Source organism: Felis catus, chromosome D3 (genome assembly GCF_018350175.1).
Source record: "Felis catus isolate Fca126 chromosome D3, F.catus_Fca126_mat1.0, whole genome shotgun sequence".
Lineage (NCBI taxonomy): Eukaryota > Metazoa > Chordata > Mammalia > Carnivora > Felidae > Felis > Felis catus.
The window spans coordinates 90,221,832-90,230,058 of NC_058379.1; the positions used below are offsets into that span (position 1 = coordinate 90,221,832).

The 8,227-nt window shown below is 40.0% G+C and overlaps 1 protein-coding gene across 8 annotated transcripts in view; it reads left to right on the forward strand.

The window, feature by feature from the left end:
• The window catches only part of ZNF407 (zinc finger protein 407), a 455,477-nt gene that overhangs the window by 237,049 nt on the left and 210,201 nt on the right, over positions 1-8,227 (forward strand). The window lies entirely within an intron of this gene.

Here is an 8,227-nt window from a genome sequence, read left to right on the forward strand (position 1 = left end):
AATTTTTCACATTAAGTATATATCAGATTTTTATAAAAAAAATAAAGCACACAATTTTAAAAAATGAAAAAAAAAAAAAAAAAGAAACATGTCTGAAGACCAGGAAGAAAACTTAATAGTGATCTGAATTGCAAAATAGGGAAAAGAGCTGACCAGTGCATTGTCATGGTGCATAATGACATTTTCAAGTTCAAAAGAAGTTTATTACTTATTGGAAGTAAAGACAGCACAGTCATTTATAGGCTTAATTAGACAGTTTTGAAATTCTTTGAAGAAAATTAAAACAACAAAACTTAGAAGGTTTTAGGAGAGGGGCGCCTAGGTGGCTCAGTCAGTTAAGTATCCGACTCTTGATTTTGGCTCAGGCCATGATCTCATGGTTTTGTGGGTTCGAGGCCCTGCGTCCAGGTCTGCACTGACATCACGGGTCCTGCTTGGGATTCTCTCTCTCTCTCTTTGCCCCTTCTGCTCTCTCTCTTGCGCGCACGCTGTCTCTCTCTTTCCCAAAATACATAAATAAACTTCAAAAAAGAGAAAGTTTTAGAGGAAGTTGTAAAAGAATAAAGCCTGAGCTGCAAGAAAGAAAAGTCCTGTATCTGAGGTCACTAACAAAGGAAACAAGTAAGTGCAGGAAAGCTGGAAGCTTCTAGGTTGGTTGTGGCCAGAGAGTTTGGACAAGACAGCAGGATGCCTCTCTTATTTTGTAGGGAAGTGTCATTCGTGATCGTCATTTGTCCATGGGTTTTAAATTGGTTTTGGTGGCACCAGTGTTTGCCATTTCCTCTGGGCTGTGTGGATTAGTACACCCCTCACCTCTGTGGCCAGTAGCTCGTATTTGCAGTGCTGTTGGTTGGTTTTGGTAACATGAATGTTGTGGATAAAACAGGGAAGGTTCTTTCTCTGTGGAAAACAAGGAATCTACCTGCAGCTTTGTTTAGATGGTGTGTGTGAGCACGAGATACTTCAGGACAGGAAATGTGTGGTGCCCGCTCTCATTACCAGTAGCTCAAATTCAGCTGCTTAATCAGTGGTTTTAATGAACATTGTATTCTCTGCTTCAGGTTTTATAGAAGCTAGAACATCAGTAAATGTAACAAAGTAAAGAACTGTAAATTTGGTAATATAGAGCTGACCTCTTGACAATGTAGGGATTAGGGGTGATGATACCCCCTACCCTGGCACAGTTGAAAATCCATGTATAATTTTTGGCTCCTCAAAAACTTAACTGGTTATTAGTAGTTCACTGTTGACCAGAACCTTAACCAACCTTACCAGTGACATAATCAGGTAACATAGATTTTGTATGTTACATGTATCATACAGTGTATTCTTACAAGAAAGTGAGCTGGAGAAAAGAAAATGTTATTAAGAAAATCATAGGGAAGAGAAAAGACATTTACGGTACTACACTGTGTGTGTGTGTGTGTGTGTGTGTGTGTGTGTGTGTGTGTGTACATACATATATATACAACCTGCCTGTAAGTGGACCCATGCTGTTCAAACACGTGTTGTTCAAGGGGCAACTGTACTGTATATTTTTATGCTGTGTATCTCCACCTCATTAGACTGTGATGATTAGAAAGACATCAGCAAAAGTAGTCTAGAAGGCTAATACCTCTTTTTTCTGTCTCTTACTCCTAAAATTGCATACTCTGCATAGAGGAGTGTGTCCCCTGTCCACTGCATTAAGGTGGAAGGATCTCGGATTGCAATTTAGAAGACCTGTTTCCATTCTTGCTCCTTCCGCGCTGGGCCACCTCTCCTGACTACACGGACCTTTGTTCTGTTACGTATGCTTGAATGTTGGATGGTCTTCACAGACTCACACAGTGTAGTCTCGTTTAAAAACTCTGCGTTATCTGCTGCTGTGCATCAAGTGGCACAACACAGGCTTGCCTGCAGTCACTTAGGGCTTTGTGTGGGTTCCTGTGGTGACACTTGTTGTGTGACTTTGGGCAGGTGACTTTGTGTTTCTGCTCGCGGTGTTCAGCTCTGAGTGTCCACCTTATAAGGGCATGTAGGGAGTAAATGAGACCTTATGTGGGAAGTTTCTGAGAGTGTCTACATGAGAGAAGGCATGTATGTTCCTGGGCAGGGTGGTGGGAATAGGGAGGTGGTCCCAAGTTGTCCTTGGGGGGTGGGGCGTTTGGAAGAGTTGGATTTGTTCATTAAGATTTTCCCTCTGCAGGGGTGCCTGGGTGGCTCAGTCAGTTAAGTGTCAGACTTCGGCTTAGGTCATGATCTCACAGTTTGTGACTTTGAGCCCCACGTCAGGCTCTGCTGACAGCTCAGAGCCTGGAGCCTGCTTTGAGTTCTGTATCTCCCTATCTGTCTGCCCCTTACCCACCCCCCCCCCCACCAATAAACATTAAAAAAATTAAAAAAAAAAAAAAGAGAGTTTCCCTTTGCAGCAATAAGCAAAGCAAAACAATAGAGGTGCCATGGGCCCCAGGACCCCCCCACCTCCAAAGTCTCTAGCACATCCCTAAATGCCACTGGGCACCTTCTCAGGCAGCAGACATCCCAACTAGGTGGCCCCGAGCAAGCAGGTGTGGAGGTGGCCTGCAGTCTTTGCAAGTGCAGCCTGTGCTCCTGGGGAAACCAGTGCTGATTTCCAAAAAGAAATCACACTGTTAGACCCAGTGTGTTCACGAGCCGTGAAACAGCGAAGAGTGTGTTATATGTATGGCATCAGGTGTCCCTTCAGTGAACATGAGATAAGCCAACAGTTAAAACATTTCATTTTTACTGTTCTGGGCATATTTTATTAATGAATAAGTAACTTTTCTTCCTAAAGAGGCTCATCATTAAAGAAGGAAACCTTTTGGGCATCAACTGTTATGTTAAAATTCAAGGAAAAAAATAGCCACACTCATAAAAATATAATTGAAACTATAGAATAGATATTAGGTGAAATGGTACATTGTTTCTTTGATAGAGTCTATTTTGTTGAAGTAAAAGGACTTTTTAGTGAGTTTTTTTTTAAAGTGAACACCACAGATATGTAGCACTTTTGTCTCTTAAAGGTGCAAATCTATCTTATTCGTACTTTTTAAATGTTTAAGTCAAAACTTACCAAGAGATTTTATAAATACTGCTTATCTTTCAAGGATAGATCTCATTGTTACCCAGCCCCCTTCTTCTTTGATTTGTTTCTTTCAGGACTCTTCAGCTTGGTTACATCTGACACCCTATTGTGTAACTCTTCAGTTGATGTTCAAGATACCATTCATACTTCTGTCTGTGTTCCGGCCAGAGGGTTCACTCTCCCCCTCCTCCCTTGCCCCACAAGGCGGTGTTCCAGGGCCTGTACCCCACTCGAGGGTTGATGAACCTAATACCTGAGTCTAACATATGAAATCTTTGAAAATTTTGGCTTTGTTAAATGTATAAGTATGGGGGCACCCGAGTGGCTCAGTCAGTTGTCTCCGACTTCAGCTCAGGTCATGGTCTCAGGGTTCATGAGTTCGAGCCCCGCATCGGGCTCTGTGCTGACAGCTCGGAGCCTGGAGCCTGCTTCGGATTCTGTGTCTCCCTCTCTGTCTGTTCCTCCCCTGCTCGCACTCTGTCTCTCTCTCTCAAAATAAATGAACATAAAAAAATTTTTACTATAGAAATATGCCTGGGCCTAAAACTTTATTATTCATACTTTCTTTATTGACTTCTGTCCAAATAAAGGGTGATGCCTTCAGTTCCATGAGGTGTCTACTCCTGTGTTGTTCTGTGAGAACCACCTTCCCTGAGCACGCAGCCTAGCAATAAACACTACTGCCATCCCGTTCCCCTACCCTGCTCAGTTTTCTTCGGGGAACTTCCCACCTTTTGGCATTTTATGTATTTACTCACTGATTCTCTCTTCCACCCACTGAGACAAAAACCTGTGGCCGAGAGCAGCCACGTGGTGGATTTTGTCCACTGCTGTTTTCAGTGCCTGCACCGGAGTGTCTGAAACCATACGTTTCGTTAGGCTGTCAGTAAAGGTTTCTTGAGTAAGTTAGTGATTCGAATCCAGACGACTTCTGGGTAATAATTTAGAGGGCAGCGAAGACCGTTCCCACGATAAGGGTTCCATGTGTCTGTCTGCCACTGCTTACGTGTTCTTTGCTTCGCATGAAAAACTAGGTACCTCCAAGACGATAGATTTCGAAGAGAAAGTAACATTTAGTAGATGTTTATAATTATTCTTATAAACCCAATTTAACATCGCAGTCATCTCTTAACAGAACTTCTCATGCAAATGGTGTTTCTTCTCAGGTGTAGATTGTGCACCTGCCCCTGGGAAGCGTGCCCACTGCCCGCAAGGATGACCCGTGAGGCCCTGGTGCCATCATCACACCATGGGGCTCTTTCTTTCACGACCGAGAGTCTGACAATTAGAGATCTGCCCTGAATGGCCACCTACTTATATATTATGCTTATTATACATACGAAATTGAAACATTTCACGTCATCCTAGAAAATTTAGGAGTAAGGCCCACCTGAGTGTGACCCGAACACAAGGGCACGGGGCTTTGCGCGAGGTGTGGTGCATGGCAATTGGTCCCGGTGACCAAGATTAATGAAGCTCAGATGGGTTTTAATTAGCGCAGCTGCAGTCATCAATTATCGACTGAACACAAATATTGTTATATTTGGGAAATTCTTGATTTATTTTATTCCACTGGCCAGCAGATTTAGATGAATGAGTTCTCATCATAAACATTCTGAGAAAAATCGCCAGAGGCCACAGTTTATTATTTAGGACACAATCAGCAAGAGTGAACAATACAGAACAAAACGTTGTGAAGTGCTCTCAGCATTAATTTGGAAATTTTGCTGAAATGTTTGGCTTGTACAGGTTGTCAAAAACATTAGGCCATCTTGAACAAAATTTAGAGCAGTCTATCAAGAAGGGACAGAAGATGATCCGTAACAGATGTCGGTGCGTGCGCACTTCAGACCCGTGCCGGCCACATCGCGGTGCCTGCAGAACATGGTCACTGCCTGTCATATGTGCAGCACACGCTTTTAGCAAAAGGGTGGATTCGGACCTACAGTGTTAGAGAATAGGAAATGGCACTTTCTTAGCATTAGAACAATCTCTGTGTTCATCTGTATACCTAATTATGGTCACACACACACGCTTGTTCTGCATTTTATTTTTGTTTTAGAATAAATTTTGAAATTTTTAGCCTCGAATTAAACAAGTATAAGAGAGCATATATAATTTTTGAGGGAAGGGAATACATAATTGTATAGTTGTTTTTTTTTTCTGTTCACAGCTAAATATTGCAAAATAAGATAATTTTAACATGTCTAGGTTAAATCTAGACTAACATCTGGAATTATTAATAAGATGAATATTTTACAATTCATGTAAATTTTGTATTTTGAATATAGTAGTATTATTTCTGAATAATTTCGTTCTCCATTTGTAATTTAATCCCCTGAACTCTATAATTTAGTGGGATTGCTTAATACAGAGTTTCTGAAATAATTGGTAAACATCTTAAATTCAGAATAGGAGAGAAAGAAGTGAACTTGGCTTACACGCTTGTCTAAATTATAGGGTATAAGGTAGTAGCCAAGATATCCATTCTGAAGAATGGGTTATAAATCATAACCAATGCCTTATAAAAAATCAATTGCAAATAATTTTTTGAAGGTCTTGTGGCATTGCATTTGGTTTATGTGATGATAGGAGTATGTCACATGTGAAATACATTCATTAAAATGTCCTAGTCTTGCGTTATGTATAAGATTTCTGTTTCTTATATACAAATTTCATGGTCAACTTTAATTGGTCAAAATTTTTAACATCAGAATGTAATCCCAATTGTGATTCTCTAAGGGAAAAATAAGGTGGGATTAGTTTCCAAGTGCAGATAGTGAGTGTCGACTGGTATTTGTTCTTGTCGACGAGGCCCATTTTTGTCCTTAGAAGGGAAAAGAGAATGTGTCAAAAGCTTTCACATGTCTTATCCACTAGATTGGAAGGACTTATCATATCTGAATTGTCAGAGAGTTTGCAATTAATGCCCCCAGCTCACTAGCTATTGTCTATGGCAATTCATAAATACTCTGATTTCTGAGCATACTTTTATGGCTTTCATGTTTTGTAGAGTAAATCATAGAAAGCTTTCTGTTTTCCAATTAACAGATGGAGGAGCTTTTGTTCATTGAACCAAGGGGCTTAGAAGGAGATTTTATTTCGTATGCATTTGGTTACGTGATTCTTCTACTTTTCCATTAGATCCTGCACCTCTCCACTCATTGGTCCACGTGACCAGAGAGGTCTCGAGACACAGGCCAGAATCGTCTCCTTTGCATAATTAGACCTTTTCAGTAGATTTTTAAATTTTAATTTTTTCATAAGTTTTAAAGAACCTAATGGGCCTCTGATCTTAACATTAAACATTAAGTATAAACTTCAAGAGCACTTCCTGTTCTTTCTAGTCCCCCAAACCATTTATCCTTTTACTTACCATCACATGTTGTCATTGTTGGCTTACTTGTCCATGCTGCTGTTAGACTTCCTGTTTATTCATCCATCCATCCATCCATCCATCCATCCATCCATCCACCTATCCACCCAACCACCTACCCACCTACCTACTGACCTATCTAAAAATTAAAGATGTAAACCTTCCAAGTTTTATGAACAGGAAGAAGGAAAGTGTGGCTAATACATGGTAAGCAAGAAATTAGTGTAAGTTGGAGACGTGATCAGGGCCTACATTATCTCAGTTCGCAGAGATTGTGGTAAGGAGTTTAGATATCATGGGGAAGCCACTGGATAATTTCACATGGCTTCCTGGCAGAATTTATTCATTATTTAATTTCCAGACCTCTTCATATTACCTGTCATTTATTTGATGGTCTATAAATGTTTGGTGGATGAGTGAGTGAGCCCAGCCCACCTCAGTCTGTCTGGCTTCTTTACTGGATCAACTTGAATGGTTTAATGTCTTAAACCAGAATTGTCCGCCTCCTGGGATAAAGGGTCCAGCAGGCTGTGTTTTATGACTGAAAGAGTCCTACATGAAGGGGCAAAAGAACGGGGTACTGCTACGATCTAGCAGTTTAAGGATATGAAACTCCTCAAGTTTGTTTTGTCAATATTAAAATAAGTGTGTTGGATTAAATAATTTTTAAGATTATCAGGTATTCTAATTTTTTTAAATGTTTGTTTATTTTTGAGAGAGAGAGAGAGAGAGAGAGAGAGAGAGAGAGACAGAGACAGACAGAACAGGGGAGGGGGGAGGGGCAGAGAGGATGGGAGACACAGAATCTGACACCGGCTCCAGGCTCCGAGCTGTCAGCACAGAGCCCGACGCGGGGCTCGAACTCATGAGCCATGAGATCATGACCTGAGCTGAAGTCGGACGCCCAACCGACTGAGCCACCCAGGTGCCCCTAAAATTTTTGATTATAGTGTTTCCTTTGAGAAATGTCTCTACTAATTAGCATATGATGAGCTACTTATATAGAGATAAATGATTTCTTTACAATATTCATATTTTTGCTGTAATAAGTATTGATGATTATACAAGACACACTATTTTTCATCGTTGTGGTTTTGAAAATACCACATTCCCTTATGAGGCCATGTGCCATTTCTGAGCTTTAGTTATTATGAAATAGTAATATATTAATTCATCCATGAAATTTTTGAGAAATAATCTCTCCTCTATTAAAAATTTTTATTCAGATAAAAAAAAAAAGAAGGGCGGTGCTTTGGTGGCTCATTCGGTTGAGCGTTCGACTCTTGATTTCAGCTCAGGTCATGATTCCAGGGTTGTGGGATTGAGCCCCACATGGGGCTCCATGCTGAATGTGGAGCCTGCTTCAGACTGTCTCTCTCTGTGCCCCTCTCTCTCTAAAGGGAAAAGAAAAAAAGAAAAAGAAATTATTCAGATTTTGTTATATTTTCCTCAATTGATTTTAGTCTTTTTCTGATAGTATATATGCACAGAACTATGTATGTGTGTATGTACACACACATACCATTATTCTTGATACTATATGTATTTCATATACACATACTCTCTCTATATATGTAGTATGTATATATATTGTTTGTATATTCTATTGCATATATATGTGCAATATATACTGTATTGTATATTATTGTATATATGTTTGTATTGCATATATATACAATATATATATTTGTGTCTCTGTTGCATATATTTTTATATATGCATATATATGTGTATGTGTATGTATATATATTCTGTATAGTATC